The sequence below is a fragment of the Argiope bruennichi genome, chromosome 4, assembly GCF_947563725.1.
Source record: "Argiope bruennichi chromosome 4, qqArgBrue1.1, whole genome shotgun sequence".
Classification (NCBI taxonomy): Eukaryota; Metazoa; Arthropoda; class Arachnida; order Araneae; family Araneidae; genus Argiope; species Argiope bruennichi.
The window spans coordinates 15,654,488-15,673,419 of NC_079154.1; positions in this window are offsets into that span (position 1 = coordinate 15,654,488).

The following is an 18,932-nucleotide window of genomic DNA, read 5'->3' on the forward strand; positions in this document are numbered from 1 at the left end:
TTTTTTTTAATTCTTAACCGATAACCTTTTATCCTTATCCTTATCTAAAAAAATAAGCATCAGAAATGTCAGCTGATGTAGATTTTCTTAAATGGGATATTAATGATTTATCCTGTAAGATCATTTTTTCTTCATCTAGCTGCTTGGAGCCCTGGAGAAGAAAATATTCGATACATGAAAAATATTTGCACTCAATTATTATTCTAATGAGTACTCATCAAGAAAATAATCTTGATAAAGAATTGTTTATTTATTATGATAAAGTGTGATATTAAAAATATCAAATTTGCTCTTCCAGAAAAGTGAATCAAAATTAAGTTTCCCAGGGACTTCTTTATTCAATTTTGCTTATAATATTTATTATATGATGAATGTTTGGCACTTAATTGAACATACCTTTTACCTTGAACAGGAAAATAGGATCCTAAAATGGTATATGATAATTAAGCATAATATATTTATAATCTTAATTATCATACTGTTATAATCTTATCATAAGTCATAATGATATGTAAATCACCTACATGTCGTTTAAACTTTATGTTTAAGTTCTATTACCATGTAGTATAAAAATAATAGGTTGCAAATTTTCATGATTAATCTCCCTAAAGTTTGTTTTCAGACTTTTCAGTTTAGGATCGGTATATTATTAAGCACATTTTAGTCAAAGTTATATGTGGATTAGAATTGTGCTTATTATTTTTACTGCTTAGGTTTGTCAAAGAGCATGCATAGATTTCAACTAGGATTTTGGTAGGGTGTTAAATATCTTCTTCCAAATAAATAAAGATAAATCTGGTTTTGAAGATTTCAATTAGACTTCAGTCCAAATTTTCAGAGAAATGAAATGCTTAGACGTATTTCACTTACAATATCATCCTACGACTGGTTCGCAGATAGGGCAGAATACTTTAAAGAAAAATCATTGTAGGTATATACAATGCCGCTTCTATTTCCTGAAAGTTATATTTTCATTTAATGGCAATTATATGCATGTGAGTAAGAAGGTTTATAGTATTCACATTTGAAGTATAGTGAGAGTACTTCTTTAAATGAAATCAACATTGATTCTGCGACAAATCAATTTTCAGGTAAACTTTTACTTTTCAAGCATATTTCTCTTTAATTTTCATTCGAGAAGTCTAGAAGCGTTCTTAATACAAGTTTTATCCACGCATTAGTTAATACAAATGTCTTTCCACTCATGAACCTATTAAAAGATCAATATACCACAATATCTATCTATTATTTGTATCGAAATCTATTTTTCTCAAATTTATTTATTACTCTATACTGATTTATTTCCTTTTTTCCAACAATTAAGCAATAAAAAATTTGCAACTAATATAAAATTATAGTATGCGCCAAAATATACAGTGCTGAAACTCGCGCATCTCTAAGACGTGGTGGCCTTTGTCGACGAAGTATAGCTCCTACTACACGTGTTCGCAGTAATGAAAAGGGAATTGTTTTGTACAGCTGTTGTTGGAAATGGGTCTCTCGACGGATGAACATGTATTTATAGTTGAACATTGTTTCCGCTCATACGGAAGCGGTCGTGAAGGTGGACCGAGTTTTGAAAAATATGACGGCACCAAGTAACACAGTTATGCTGTCTATTGTTAAGAAATTTCGCCTTTCAGGTAGTGTACTGTGTCAACGGAAGGGAGTGTTATAAGGAGAGAGTGTCCATTTATGAATATCCGCCAAGAACTGTGCCTGCGTGAGAAAATCATCCCCTTTTGCAGGAGTCTGCAGCAACCTTTGTTTGATCATATGTTTGAGAATCCACTTGAACCATATGGGCACTGTCTACAGCGAGGCGGTGAACACTTACATCACGCATACCGTGGTAAATCAACAAGTTGATAGTATGTATGTATGTATGTTAATTCTTGTGAGGAAAAATAAACTCATAGATGACAATAATGTAATTCTCTTCATATTTTCATTTCACCACTGTATATTTTGGTGCATACTGTTATTCAGATGTTGTTATGTTAAGATAAATTTTAAATTCCCAGTGCTTTTTACATATTATTTTACTATGTTTTTCTAATTTTCAACATCCCCTTTTTTAAATTTCAAGTCATAAAATGTCGAATGTATAAGTTATCCAGAATCAATAAAATGTAGTCGTATAGAATAGATTGAAAGATTCCGATTTGAATCTTTTTTCCATTTAGGTACACAAGAAAGATTTGTATTCCTGTAGATGCATGAGAACATAAAATCCATAATGCATGTTGCAGTAAATAGTCTGGGATTAAATGAGAAAATTCTGAGATTTTCTGTAAAGAAATGGAAAATGTTTCCTGTTTATTTTGTTTGTTAACTACCTAGTTATTTTTTTCATACATACTCTTCTAGATGCATAATTGCAATGCTCCACGATTGATAGGTTCAGTAAATAAGAGCGCGGAAGTTAAAATATCTGTTTCCAAACTCTTTAATGAACTCCTTGATCTGGAAATTACAGTTCTGGAGAAAATGCTAACTTATACTTTCTTTTGAGAGTTTTATTCGTTTTCTAAAATATTTTGGTTAGAATGACATATTTCGGAGTAGAATTGCGAAAACGGCTCATAAATCCATCTCCACTTTTACAAACATTTTATTTCACTTGAGTTACACCATGAACTTAAATATAGGTTTTATAATTGATTTTTGTTACTGATTTCCTGATATGAAGAAGTTTGAAATTCTTTACAATTATATATTCTAAAAGATAATGAACTATTTAGAAATTTTAATAATGGAATTATCAGTTACTGGATTAAATTAATTAAATTTTAATTCCATTCAATGGCGCCACCTGGTGTTCCCTTTTAGAAAATATTTTTGAATAAAAATTCTATAGTAATTATAAAAATCAATTGTCAAATAAAAATCTGAATAGAATATTACTTTAAAAATATTTTTACCTGCACTATTAAAAGTGTATGATTTAAAAAAAAATCTTTTTATTGAGTCATTGCAAATTTAAAATAAAAGTTATTAAAAAAAGGATAGAAATGAATAAAATGTTTTAAATATGGTCATGAAAGGAAGGATGTTATAAAAACAAAGAAAATTATTGCAAACTCGTTGTCAATATAATATTATGGATGTGAAAATCAAAATGGCTATTTCCACTTTTATACGATTCCGATATTTTTGTGGCATGTTTTCAGCACCGAATGATGCTTCTGCAGACTAGCAATCAAAGGCCTTTGTATTCTTTTAGCATGAAAAACCAAAACTCTTGAGTAAATATTTATAATTATTTAAATTATTTGAGTAAATGACTATATTTACTTCTTTAAGTCTAGCGGTAGATAACGATGCAGAAACTCTTTCATGATTATTTTAATTTTGGAGGCTTTTTATACTAAAGATTATTCATCAGAAAAGAAAAATAGAGAAAATAAGAATTGATATCTTAATTATCGTAAAACTGATTAAAATAAAAATAATTAGATTTTTTTTTCAAATTATTTAGCAATGAATTGACTGCATTCCCTTAACGTTGTCGGTAACGAATTAGTGTGATAGGTAAATACATAAATTTCGCAACTCCATGGAAAATGCTTATTTGCATGTATTTATTTCTTCAACTCAACTGAGCTGTATGAATGAATTTAATTTCATATAGAGGAACTAAATGTTTGTGAAAGTATTTTAAACTGAAACTTTTATCTTAGTATTTTTAGCTCTAATTAATCAAGGTTATTTGAAAACCTTACGTAGAATAAATTGGTAAGTCACTTAGTTATTCTACTTTACTGGATTTGAATAAATGGCAAAAAGTGAAAAATTAATCCTTTCTGAGGTTTGGGTAATAAACATTAATATTAGCAAAAAACACTAGTGTGACACATATCTAATTCCAGATTTTTAGAATATGATATTTCATTAATAAAAAAAAATTTTATTCATCGGATATTCCCTGAAATTCATAAAAGTTTTGGATTCAAACAATATACAATAATATTAGCTGAAATAATCGGCATTGCTCAGTATTAAAATAATACCCTGTATAGTGTTTTTGATGCAAAAATTACTTTCATGCGCAGTATTATAACATTCAGCATCTTTGAAATGTCAAAAAAATGAAACCTTTCTAGTCAAAATGAGAATAACAATTGAAGCAAATGAAATTAAAAAATGCTGATTGTTAATATTACTTATAAAGACACTACAATTTTTTTTCGTTACTTGTTCTATATAAAATTCTATGTATATTTATAATATTAACTTATATATTAATTAGAAGAATATGCAGGTAAAGATGACAGGAAATTTTATATGTAGTACTTTTTAAATCTAATTAAGTAAACTTTAGAAATATTTTAAAATCAATAAAAGGCATCCCCAAAATATTTAAAGGTAGAGTAGTTTAAAATTTCGTCACTGCCTAGGAATGGAATATCTATGAATTCTATTATTTCTAATTGAAATTTATCTATTCGGATATTTGTTAAATTTAAAAAATAAAAAATGTAGAAGAAATTGCATAGAAATTAAATTAGCATTACTGGCACGATAAAATGTCAGATGGTATAAAATATTTCTTATGAAACAATTGGCTGATAAGTTACTGAGCAAAAACAACAAAAATTTTAGTGAATCTCTCATTAGTTGCATATTTAATTTTTTTCATCTTGAAAAGTGAACAATATCCTTTATTATGTCTTATATAATGAACATGCAAAGGATTCGATTTCTAAAGCTTAAGATAGGGAAGAACATGCCTTTATAAACAAGTACTAGGACTTTTATTTATATTAAGATATTTAATGCAAGCTGAGTTTAAATAGCATTTCTACTGAATTTGAAATTATTTGTATTTCTTGTTAGGTCTTGTACTTAGTTTTAAAATTTCACTAGAAAATAATTTCTTTAAGAGAGACCACTGCATTAAAAAACCGATTTTTTGCCAAACTATGGTTTTTTTTTAAATTTAATATTCTTAATGTTTGAACAGATTTCTTTATAAAACCTTTAGAATTTTGTGTCTATGTCAGTTTTTAGGGAAGTTATACTCATTTTTATATTTCCATTCACATACGTGTCAATACCGTTTTACATCTTTAGATGCTATTTTCTCAAATACAGAATATGATAGAGTGTTTTAACGAAAAACTTCATTAATTAAAATCTTATGCAGATCTTTTGCACAAATTTGGTATAATAATTTCTTAATATGTTCTGCAATTCCTGAACAAAGAAAATAAGTTATATATTGGTTTAGAAATATGTTACGGTTGTTCCAATACTTCGCAAAGTGAAAAACATTGAACATTTTGTGTTATTTATCAGTTGAACGCCAATATATAAAGACTAGAAAGAAATGAAGCTTATTTTCTAGTCCTGGAACTAGATAATATCTTCCTTATGCAATATACAAAATTTAATGAAAATTATTTGGTATGAGTCTAAATTAGAAGACTTCTTTTTTAGTTAAGAAATACTCTTTCCCAATTTTTTTTAAAAAATGTAGTACTTTACAATTGTATTTTGGTTTCATAGATGTGTTTTTTTTTGTATGCAAATACTAAAAAACATAACAGTATTCAAACGTTTTTCAAGAAAAAAAAATCATCCCGAATCTGGTCACATTTAAAGATGAAGTACAGAAGTTAACTTTTACGAGAGCATTGTTTAGCCAAAGAAGAATATGGAAAATTTCTACAGAGAACATTCATATTTTCTTTACCACCATTAACCTTTTAGTCTTCATATTTCAATTTTTTAATAAGACAAAAGAAAGCGCTTTCACAAATTGTGCACTAGTATTAGATGAAAAGAAATGCAGATAGAAGATTGCATTTTGTTCCTGAAAATCGATTTCCGGCCATGAGGATGTTTGCACTTACTTTTGACATTCAATCGCAAAGATAATCACGATTTCAAAAATTTATATGACACAATTCTTAGTAACAGGTTTATGTGCTATCCATGAAAAAGACTGAAAAATAAACAAGGTAAATAAAGTTAAATTTTATATTTTATTTTTCTCTTTCAAATCCGGGTTGTTTGCATGTCTCAAATTTCCTGTACTGATCTGACAGGTCTCCGTAAAAAGAAATACCGAATGCAAGATCGAATAAAAATTAGTTTCATCTTTCGATTACAGAAATAAATTTCAATTCCATAAAGTTAATTAAAAAAATTGTAAAACAAAGAAAATCTAATTCTTCTAACTTTACCTCAATTCAGCCTTCATATTTTTAAAAAATATTAAGCCTGAATTATTAAATTATTATAAAATATATTTTGCATTAATTATGGAGGTGGGAAGAGGATAGAAAACATTTGATGTTATAGTTTTTAACCAAAAATATATTTTCTTTATTCATTGTTTTTTCCATATAATCCTCCTCCTGATCAATGATATTTTACCATTTTTCATGATCACATTTCAAATTTTAAGTCTATAAGACAGATTTCATTAAAATCAAAAATTTAGATAGTTATTTTTTCTATCTTTTGAAACGTTTTTCTTATAAATATATTGCAGTGATCAAATTAGAGTATAGATAATGAGTGCATTATTAGACGAATTCTTTAGTTAAGATAGAATCTTCAATTTTAATTCTTTCATTTTCTTTTAGTGCGCAATAATGTTCTTACTAGAACAAATTAGAGTATAGATAAAGAGTGCATTATTAGACGAATTCTTTAGTTAAGACAGAATCTTCCATTTTAATTCTTTCATTTTCTTTTAGTGTGCAATAATGTTCTTACTAGAACAAATTAGAGTATAGATAAAGAGTGCATTATTAGACGAATTCTTTAGTTAAGATATAATCTTCCATTTTAATTCTTTCATTTTCTTTTAGTGGGCAATAATGTTCTTACTAGAACAAATTAGAGTATAGATAAAGAGTGCATTATTAGACGAATTCTTTAGTTAAGACAGAATCTTCCATTTTAATTCTTTCATTTTCTTTTAGTGTGCAATAATGTTCTTACTAGAACAAATTAGAGTATAGATAAAGAGTGCATTATTAGACGAATTCTTTAGTTAAGATATAATCTTCCATTTTAATTCTTTCATTTTCTTTTAGTGTGCAATAATGTTCTTACTAGAACAAATTAGAGTATAGATAAAGAATGCATTATTAGACGAATTCTTTAGTTAAGACAGAATCTTCCATTTTAATTCTTTCATTTTCTTTTAGTGCGCAATAATGTTCTGACTGCTTGTATATAATGTGAAATAGCACCTCTTTACTCAAAAAAACTAAATGCATTTTAATCACCGTTTGTTGCATTTTATAGTTCATTAATAACAAATATCCCGTAGATTACCTGATATTAACAGCTCAAACTGAATTAAACTTCCTGCATCCCATTGTGTTTCTACGATGCAACCCTCAGGTGCAAAATAAATAATAGGTTGAATCGAATGAAAGTTAACTTAAAATGCTATTTAGAATTGTTGTAAATGACTCGTCTCTAGTGACACACATTTAAAACTGAATTATATTATAATGTCGTAGCACCAAATTATAGGTTTCATATGCAGAAACAGTAATTCTTTTATGGGTGAATTCGACAATCTGAATTCAATCCCTAATCTTTTAATTCAATGATTTGAAATCATGAAGTCATAGTTTAAAGATTTTTTTATAATTCATCTAAGCTAAATTTAAAGATAATGTGTGTATTGTGGATTGAGATGAGCGAGGATAGAACCTGGGACCGTGTAGTTCACAGCTCAGTAACATGACCACAATACAAAAGCAATTGCTCGGGTAGCGTAGCTGTTAACTGGCCTATAAGCTTTTCACCACAGACTCTCCCTCCAGTGAGTCGGAGGTGAGACGAACGATATGGCTTTGAGTGGTGATGTATTTAGCTGTTGAGTCTAATGCGCCTGTACCCATTTGAGTAGCGCCAAGCGTTTTGTGAGCGAGCGTGTGTGAGTGGTTGCTGTTTCTGCTTCAAGTGAGTCTGCTGACTTTTGTTGAGGGCAGATAGCGCCACAACAGCTGTACGAAGGTTGAAGGTTCATCGTCCGAGGCCACCAATGTAGCGAATTGAATTGAGCGAGGATAGAACCTGGGACCTTGTGATACGCAGCTCAGTAACATTACCACGATACAAAAGCAATTGCTCGGGTATCGTAGCTGTTAACTGGATTTTAAGCTTTTCACCACATGTGCATTCTGCTTTGGCATATGAAAACCTATAAATTCTGCATATGTCAATATTTTCATATTCCAAAACATTTAGTTATGTTACCTATTGTTTAGCGTTTCAGACAGAAATTAGAAATATCTTAAAACTAGCAAAAATCTTTAATTTTACAACTGAAATTGTAAATTTAAAATACATAATACACTTGATAAAGATTTCCTATAAAACTTTTTCTGAATAGTTAAGGTCATTTAATATACATCGTCAGATCTAAATAGGCAGAAAGTATTTTAATGATTATTGACATCTGCACATTCGCATATTATTGCGATCCTAGATCAGACAGTTACAGTGAACCGCTTAATCTTAGTATTCATGCATGCTATTCAAATCCCACTTAATATGCAAGTGCATAATTATATACGAGCAGGGTACTCATCCTCCGAGAATTTAGCTTTAATTGTGATGAGGGTTTGAGATATAGATCCGACACACTCTAAATGACTTGCAATAACCATTATGTTGAAGACAGAAATGATGTAATGGGAAGAACAAGGAAGAGGCCATTGTAAATGCTGAAAATAGTTAAAGAAGATGATAACCATTAAGATGCACCCCGTGATTCATCTAACGACATTGTTGTAAATTGCAAATGAGTGCAGTTAATTTTATGATTCTTAGATTGAAATTTGTTGTTAGATTTAGATTACCATATATATATAAGTAAACATTCAGGTACCTTACCATATTTAGAATCGTCCTTAAAATCAGGTCTAAAAATTAAATTACTTTATTTACTTTTAATAAACCTCGCTATAGTAAATAAATAGCATTATACTCGGCATATGTTTTTTTTATAAATATTGTTACGAATTTCCTGCGATGTGCTTAGAGTAAATTCAATAAGCAGAATCCTTTTAAAAAAAATAAATAAAGCTATTTATTTAACGAAGACTACAAGAATAACACTGCGCATTCAATAGCTCAGTCACCAGCCTACAGCTTGCTTGCTGTCTAAGGCTCCAATACAACTCCTAATCTTTCGTGCTTGTTTTTATATGCTCTCTGCCGGAAGTGACGTCACTAACAGGAAGTTATGTCATATTAGAAATATCCAGAACCTTGGAGAGAATTCAAGAAATCAGGATCCCTCTAGAAAATTCTCTCTGTCGCCAAGGTTTCCAACTTCCGTCGCCAAACTTGGCGAAATGTCGCCAAATTTGGCGACAAAAATTAGTTGCCTAAAACATCGCCAATGAGCCAATATCTCGCCAATTTGGCGACTTGCTATTGAAATACAATGGGATACATATAACATTCATTATCATAAGACAAATTACACCAATTTACAGAATTCGTAACAATATTTTACTGTAATACTCGTGCATAATCTGAATAATTTTAATTGGTTGATTCTAATTGCTTCCCAATCTTAATTTTTAAATACATTATTAATAACATCGTGATTAGAATCCAGAATAAAATGTTCTTTAAAACAATTTAAGGGAACACCCACATTTGACATAAGTATGATGTAAGGTTTAATGAATTGAAAAAAGTCAGTATGGATTAAAACATGAAGAAAATTTCGGATAATAAATGAGAAACTGCATCTTTAATTTAATTTAATACGATTATTAGAGTGATTATTACACAACAGAATGACTTCTTACTCTAGTAAAAATTTAAACCATTTTTTTTAAAGATTAACCATTTTTTTAAAGATTAATCCCATTAAATATGAGAAATTAATGACTATTTTTTAAGTAGTAGTTAAAGTTTCTTATTCCTCTATGTATGAAGAAATTCATGGCATAAACTAATTTATGACATTATGCATGATAGTCTCATTGTTTAAAATTGCAATGTGAGAAGAAAACTTTGCGGGAAAAGAACTCATTGGTCTTATTAACCCTTAACTAGGGAGGTGAAATTTTAGGACTTAACTGGGGAGGTGCGGTCTACGAGACCGCACTTAATTTACACTCAAATTAAATTTTCTAATGAATGTATTAGCATGAAAAACTGCCAATATATTGCACAGATATGTTTCTTGATATACGGATATGTTTAGAAATTTTTCGAAATATATTAACATTGAAAAAAGTAAATGCATTGGAACATACATTTTCTTCTCAAATGACATGTTACAATAAATAATAATCTTGAAAAGGTATATTACTTTTTATTTTTTAAATCATATTTATTTTTACAGTATATGAAGGTATATAGAAGACAATATAATATAAAATTCAACATTTATATGAAAAATAAAAAAAATGACAGTGGGTAAAATTGACCCTTTTTTTATCGGCTAGTGTGACTTTCATAGCACAGTTTTCTAGGGCCTTTTAAACATACCTGTAAAGAATTAGTATAAAAATCAACCTATAAATTCTGTATATATATCTCTTGGCATACTAATATATTTTATAAATTTTTCAAATTACATTATGACTAGAAAAATTAATTATGTTTGAACATACATATCAAAATCAGTTGAATGCGAACTTGAATCGAAAAAACTCTTCTGTATAATTATTCTTATCACTAAAATCACTTTATGCTTCATTTAAAAGTGTCTGGAGTACTTCTTCATAATAGATCGGTAAACAGGATATTTCGGGGCCCAAGTATTAGCGCCCTCTGCTAAGCCTTGTTTATCACTGGGACACTAACAGGGAGATGCGGTCTTAGAGACCGCGCTCGAAGAGATAACTGAATTATTTTAAAAAGCATCTGCTGAAATCGGTTGAAAAAGTGCGCGTGTATTCAAAATCACAAAACAGAAAGCTACAGGGTCAATCCATTCAATTGAGCTAAAAATAGAATAGGGGTAACAGAAAATCTATCGCTAGCGGTCTCACAGACCGCACGTCCCAGTTAAGGGTTAAATCTATGAATTGCCGATGTGAAATACGTTATTTTTATTAAATCAGGAGGAGTATTATTAAAACAAATTTTATTAAATTAAATTAAATTTATTATATCTTTACATACTTTTTTGCATTTCATAAATGTATTTAAGAATTTCTAATTTATTTTTTATTTATTTGACACTGATTTACTAAGAAAATAATGCCACTAATAATCTCAAGACTTATTATAAGTTGGAAGATTGTGTATAGACTGAGCTCAATCGCCCTGAAACCCTGGTGACCACTGTGGCGTCCCTTTTTCCCACACTCGATAATTAGCATTTCTGGCCAGCTAATCATCAAGGTGTAAAACTCCCACAGTGTTAAGTGCCTCCAGATTGAAAGATGGGGGACCTCCTTTTAAGTACGGTCATCTGGCCAATTAGTGTAGGTCCAGATAACGAACCACACGTGCGTTTAACAGGGAAATAAACCATTTCTTCGAAAGAGGAGAGTGTCAAACTCTCCAGATTTCAATCTTCATTTTCCCCTTGTGGAGGGTGGATCATCAACGGACATTCCCACGATCGACCGGAGACCATTCAGGTTTACTCTGAACGGTGATTGGGTATCAGTGAGCCCAAGTGTACTAATGTGGACATGAGAGGTGGAGTCTGAGAGAAAAATAAAATGCGAGATTTTTCGGAAGAAAAGAAAAGAGAGGAGGAAAGGTCAGAGAAGCTTCATGTGAATCGGACTTCTGAGTAAAATTCCACTCGAACGAAATTTGGTGGATTCCGAGAGTAGGTAGTGGCCTGAGATGCCAACAGCTTGTTAGCTCTTCTTGTGATGTTGTTTTCTCCGAAATTGTTCGAGGAACTATTCTTGCTTTATTTTCGTATTGTAAATAGTATCATTCATTTAACCTAGAAGAGAAGGAATTGCTTTTATGTAAATAAGGCTGTAAATAAAGAAAATTGAATGTAAACGCTACCCTTTATTTGATCGGGCAGGATCACGTCATTACAATTGTCTTCGAAACGTCGAATTATTATTTAGAGATATTCAGCACGTATGCTTAGAAAGTATATTTAATAGTAATTTATAATTATTATTAAATAGTAAAATAAACTACTTTAAAGGGTTATCTTAAAGATGCTTAGGCATTATAATTAAAGTATACATGCAAAAAGCTCAGACAGAATGCTGCTAATTGGAAATACAACTGCATTAATAACTCACCCATAATGAGATCAGGATTCTACTAAAAAATTTGACATTGTGAAAGACTATGAAAATGCACATTTTAACTGCATTTTCAAAATTAATTGACAATTTAATACTTTGTGCAAAATATTGTTAATTAAGTCAGAAGAAAATTCAGGAAAAGTATAATTAAATTCTATTCAATTTAAAATACAAGTGAAAAAATTAAATTTATTGAATGGTGTTGTCCCATCTTGTGTATAGAAGAACTAAAATATTTATTTCACTAGCAATAATCAGTAATTATTTTTTTAGAACATGTAAATTTTACGAATTTTATTCAGATAATTTGCGAAGAGCCAACAATTTTTTTTACCTACTGTTCTCCAGTTATCTTCTTTCTGTATTAAGAAAGATTGCTAACAGATATATTTTCATAGTATCTTCAATGCAGATTTCATATTCTTAATGAAATTGAAATACATTAAAAATTAGAAGGTAACAAAATATAAAATTTTGTTCTTAATATATGAATATTGCAAATTATTTTTAGTGATTCTTTTATATCATATTTGTAAACAGAAAATTATTTTCATCCTCTCGAAATATCAAGAATAAATCTAATATAATTCTTCACCCAGTTAAAGTCATAAGTTAAGGCTATCCGTTTATTTCGGCTTCAACTGAAGAATATTTATACGCCTTTTTAAAATGTTTGATCATGGATGTGAATCAATAGTATTCTTAGAGAAAAAATTGTTATTTGTATGTTTTTAAATGCGAAATCTTTAAAATTTCTATTATCTAAAATAACTTTCATATCCTTAGATTTACTTTTTTTACAGATTAAAGTTTATTTATTGAATGTGAGGAATTATAAGCATTCTAAATGGTGTTTAATACTTTAAAAATTTACTTTTTGTGTTATAATATATAAAAAAATATTTATGTAAGGTATTTGCTCTTTATTATTTTAAATAAACTTCTAGTCAGCTAGTATTAATCATTTTTTGATTATAGTTTTGGCTATTGCATTTGAATCAAATTCGTATCATATTTTAACTTTGAAAATTAACTTTTTTGACAGTAATTCACATTTAAACTCTTTCAGTGATTTGTACACATTTTCTCACTAGATAATCTATTTTTATGAAAAAAAAAAACCTAAAGATATTATGAAATATTGTTTTCTACTATATGATTTATAAAGTAAAAAGTTAATGTTAAGAAATGATTCCTGAGGGTCTCTTAATAATTTCCATCAGGGATCACTTTTAAGTTATTATCTAGAAGCACAGAGAACTATGAAATAGAGGACAGAACAAGGAATTAAGAGAATTTATATGTGTAATTCATCTAAAAAATAAATTGAAAAATTGAAAAAAAAAAAAAACATTATTTCATACTTATGATGAAAAATCTGCAATGTCGTTGACATCAAGATTCTCAAGACCAGGTTGAAAACTATGACCTTTGAGAATAAAATTGTTGTTTCACACTTTTCATTGAGAACATTTAATCTATAACTAATATTTAAAGATTAATTGTTTATAAAAAGAATAATAAAACCTATGAGTCAAATACAGAAAAGATTTCATCCGAAATAAATTTGTAAAAATTTAAATATCAAATCATCAATTAAAAATTTAGAAATATAAACTTTTCCTTTAAAATGATGAATCAGTACTGTTTTAATGAAATCAGAAGAACATATTATATATCATTAGTTGATGTTTTTAAGTTATTTTTTATTTATCCATCAAAATTTTCACTATTTTACATTTATAAATATTTACATAAAGAAATATATTTTTTATATAATTATATGGAAAAACTTTGATGTACAAGTAAAAATAAAAGTAAAATACTGTTCATTTAATTCGGAAGTCTCTGAAAAATAATATTTCTCTTGTTAAATGTTTTATAAGTACCAAATTTACTAATCTAATCGGAGATCAAAAGTTGGTGGTTCTATAATTGCAAAGATTAGCTTGACATTGTTAAAATATTTTTATTTTAAAATTTCGCAGTTTTCCAGTTACCTTCGAATATTATATGAAAATTCCTTCCGCAGATTGGAAAGTAAATTCCGTACATCCTAAGATGTAAAGGAAAGAAAATTTCAACCGATATCTCTGTTATTTATTCTTTTAACTTCAGCAAGATGTGACAATTTCGTTTGAAGCAGTCTCAGTTAGAAATTCAATATCACATTTCAGTCCTGAAATGCATAAACTGTAGTAGCTATCGAGAAGCATTCAATACAAAAAATGTTCTTTTTGATAAGGACGTAATTTGAGTAGCATCATTTCTTTATTTTTTATTAGAAAGAAATTATGAAAAAAAGGAATATTTTATATTCCTAATCATTGCTATACCTTTTGAGATGAGCAATACATGCCTAAACTCGACCTTCCTCTTCTCCTTCCATCTTATTTAAAATATATATATCTAGTTTGAATTCAATAAAAATTGCTCTTATTATTGTTTTCAATAGATAACATTGGTAAAAATGATATACCCATTATAAGCATCTATTCAAATCGGAACCATAGATAAATTCTAAATCTTTAAGAAATAGACATAAATTTATGGATTATTATTGAATAAACGATTTAAATGACGTAAATAACAATATTTTATATCGTGTGAGCCAATTAAATATACTTCCGAAGAAATTATAAATGTTTAATTTTTTTATATAGTCTTCTGGTCTTATTAGGAATATGTCATCAGTCCTTGTGATGAAATTGAATTACTAGTATTTTCATTTATTGTGTATCTCTGTTCTTCTAGTTTAACATTTACAGCATTAAAGATTGTTTGTCCGTAAAGAAAGAGCTTATAACATCCCACAATTCCTTCATCATCCTCTGGATTATTTCTGAAACCTTGGTGATCTTCGCAATAAGATAAAGTCTTTTGTTTTTATACTTTAATAGCCGAGAACTAGAAGTCATCGATGCCCATGATATCAAATATTTATTATATTTTTTTCTTTTTTGTTATAATGATTACTTAGTAGGGAGAAATAAGGATTTCTAATACGAGCAAACAAAACATTGTTAATTTTTGTTGAAAGAAAATACTACTTTTTTATATATAAATATACTAACCAGTCTCTTGAGTTTAAAAAAACTCAAGAGACTGGTTAGTATAGACTGGACGAATTAAGCTTTAAAATAAATATATCAGGATCTTAAACAGTGTATTCAGTTTAAAAAAAATTTGTCGAGCTTTAAAAAAAATGCTAATGTTGTATATATAAATATATTTATAAACGTTGGTATTTTCTTTAGTTAGTATAAAAAAATCAAGTTGTACTTTAAAGAAAATACTAACGTATTATATATAAGGGTCTTAAACAGTCTGTTAATCTGAAAAAACAGCAAAGCACATATCTGATATAAAAAATAAATCTAAACAATAAAACGCAATTATTACAATAACGCTTTTCAGCTGTTTATTGATTATAAATTGAAAATTTGGGGAACTATTTAAAGACAATTTTCTTAGAAGTTCCTTCTGTACGCTTTATTTCTAAATTATTTGAATATTTGGAATAGTAATGTACCTCTGTTTACTTTTTCGCGATTCATAATGGATACTCTAAAATTTCTTTTAGATGTTGTGCAATTTTTTCTATGTTTTTAAATGAATTTACGGCAATTAAAAATTTTATTATATTTATTTACATTTTAGAAATTATATTTATTACATTTTAGCTAGTAGTTTTTTATTCATTTATTGTTCGCATAAAAAATATATAAGTAGTGTTTTAAATTACATTACAATGTAACGAATAATGAACAATCTATGAAGAAAATATAACCAGCAATTCGAATTCAATGCACAGATAATATAGTAAAAAATGCCACTAGTATTTATATTATAGAAAATTGAAGTTATGAATGTATAAGATATTATTCTTTCTGTATTTGCATAATAAATACTAAAAAGGCTAGATTTTATTTTTATAATCTGCAGAACAATGAAAGTACACATCCTTTTTATGCTCAAAAATATATGGAATGGTTTTTGAAAAGAAAATAATAGCAACTGCAATCATAAAAAATATAGGAAATTATTTGATTTGCTAATCAAAAATTAATAATGAAAAATGAAAAATATAGAATTCGTATTATACTATTCAACTTTGGAAAACACTTAATTTCTCTATTTCAGCAATCTTAGAAAAATTTATTAAATTTTGGGATTCGCAATGGAAAATTTTCTCTGTAATGTACAAAGTGAGATGTGAAAGTTCTTAAAATTATGTCTAAATAACATGAATTTTAATACTTTACTCACAAGCATTGCATTGTTTATCAAATATTGCTAGTTTATATATATATATATATATATATATATATATATATATATATATATATATATATATATATATATATATATATATATATATATATTATATATATATATATATATATATATATATATATATATATATATATATATATATATAAAGAAATTCACTCTGCAGTGCTCAAAATTTGAGATAGTTAAATTGTTAGTTTCAGTGATCTTTGAGAACTTTATTAAATTTCAGATGACTTGTTTAATCTGAAATAAACATAAGACATGTTTTTATTTTTATTGTCTTAAAAGCAATTACAAATTTTAGTAATTTTTTTTTGCAATAGATTGGAAAAAATTAGTTTCTTATATCTACACAAAAATTTTAATATTAATTCAATATTTTCTCTTACAAAATGAATGAACTGCCTTTATAGGAATAAACAAATTTATATCACTAATAAATTTATAAATAATGCTTGATATAAATAAATTTATATCAAACATTCATCTCCCATAAACCGCTATGGAACAGCTCCTTACTATAGATAGAAAAATAATTAATTAGAATAATAGGTTATTGGAAACCAGACCGCTATGGAACAGCTCCTTACTATAGATAGAAAAAATAATTAATTAGAATAATAGGTTATTGGAAACCAGACCGCTATGGAACAGCTCCTTACTATAGATAGAAAAATAATTAATTAGAATAATAGGTTATTGGAAACCAGACCGCTATGGAACAGCTCCTTACTATAGATAGAAAAAATAATTAATTAGAATAATAGGTTATTGGAAACCAGAAAATATTAGAAGATAGAGGAAACGTATTCGCTATTTTTTCAAGGAAACCGCTTACCTAAAAATTATTTTCGGGTTTGTATTAATTGCTTACACGTAACGAGTTCAATCTTTCTCCTTATGAAACAACTAATTTCAATATTTCGTTAATTATTATATATACTTAAAAAGAAAGAAACAAAAATACAAATAATCCTAATAATATGAAAAATTTCAATATCTTAACAATAGTAATAAATTTTAATATTAAACTTCATAAGAAAATGATTTATGTTAAGAACGTTTTAAATAACTTCTATATTTAGTAATAACAATGTCGGAACTACATAGCTCTTATAATGCACAAAAAATATTGGAATGATTTTTAAAAAGAAAATTACACAAATTGAGTCTTAAAATAAGATGCAGAAACCGTTTATTTATTATGAAAATTTAGTCGAGAATGAAAAAAATATCAAATTACTATTCCAGTGTTCAAAGTTAGGAAAATACTTAAATTTATAAGTTCAAGAATCCTAGAAAGATTAAGAAATAATTTGTAAAACAATAATAATGAACTTGATTATTAAACTTAATAAGAATAAGTTTCAGATTAACCCGTAACTGGAACCTTGAATTTTCCTCGCAGGTCAGATGCATGGAGTCAAAATAAGTCCATTGTTATTTTTCCTTTTTATCTTAGGTAAATAGCACTAGAATTTATTTTGTAAACACAATACACTCTGGAAATCATGTAATTACTAACAATATATATATATATATATATATATATATATATAAATTAATATTACAAACGTTAATTGTTATAATATTAAATGTTAGAAAGATGTTATAAGAAATTCCTGAAGAATCTTTTAAGAGTATTTACTTAATTTAGATATGACGGTATTACGCTAGTGTTAATAACTGTTAGAATTTAACAAACAGAAATGAAGAATGCACTATTTTAACATATTATTTTAAGAATATTTCATTATTTTTTTTTTACAAATTAAAAACATTTTTAGAGACAGGAAGTACGTGACATCATACATAACAACAAAATTTTTAAAACAGAATCACTCTGTTATACGCGCGTGTTCATCCTAAGACTTTTGCTAACATACTGTTGTAAGAACAACTTGCAGATACTGAGGAGATGATTGTATTCAAGGAACAAAATACCACGTGATAATCAGAGCTAATGAACAACGCTGAGCCATTTTGACTCCCGTTTCCAGTTACCGGTTAAAAAAATCTTAAATAACTTTGAGATAAATAACTACTTAATAAAATGAGATTAAATTTGAAAATAGTCATATCACGCAGAAACTTTAAAACGTAAACATATTCCGATAAAATAAAATTCTACAAAACAGCAAAGCTCTAAATACGTAATCAGTATCATCGGTTTAACTTTAACAAGCCCTGGGCATTAATTTAAATCGCTGTCTAAAACCTCAAAAGTTCCTCCTTCCTCATAATTCTCTTCACTAAACAAATTTAAATATCGCTTACAGAAATCCGACCAAACTGCCTAACTTCCTGTATTTACTTATCCGACGAATTATTAAGAAGACGACGTCTCCAATATGTTAAAGTGCGCATTAGCCACTTCTCTGAACAAAAGAAGTTGATCTAATT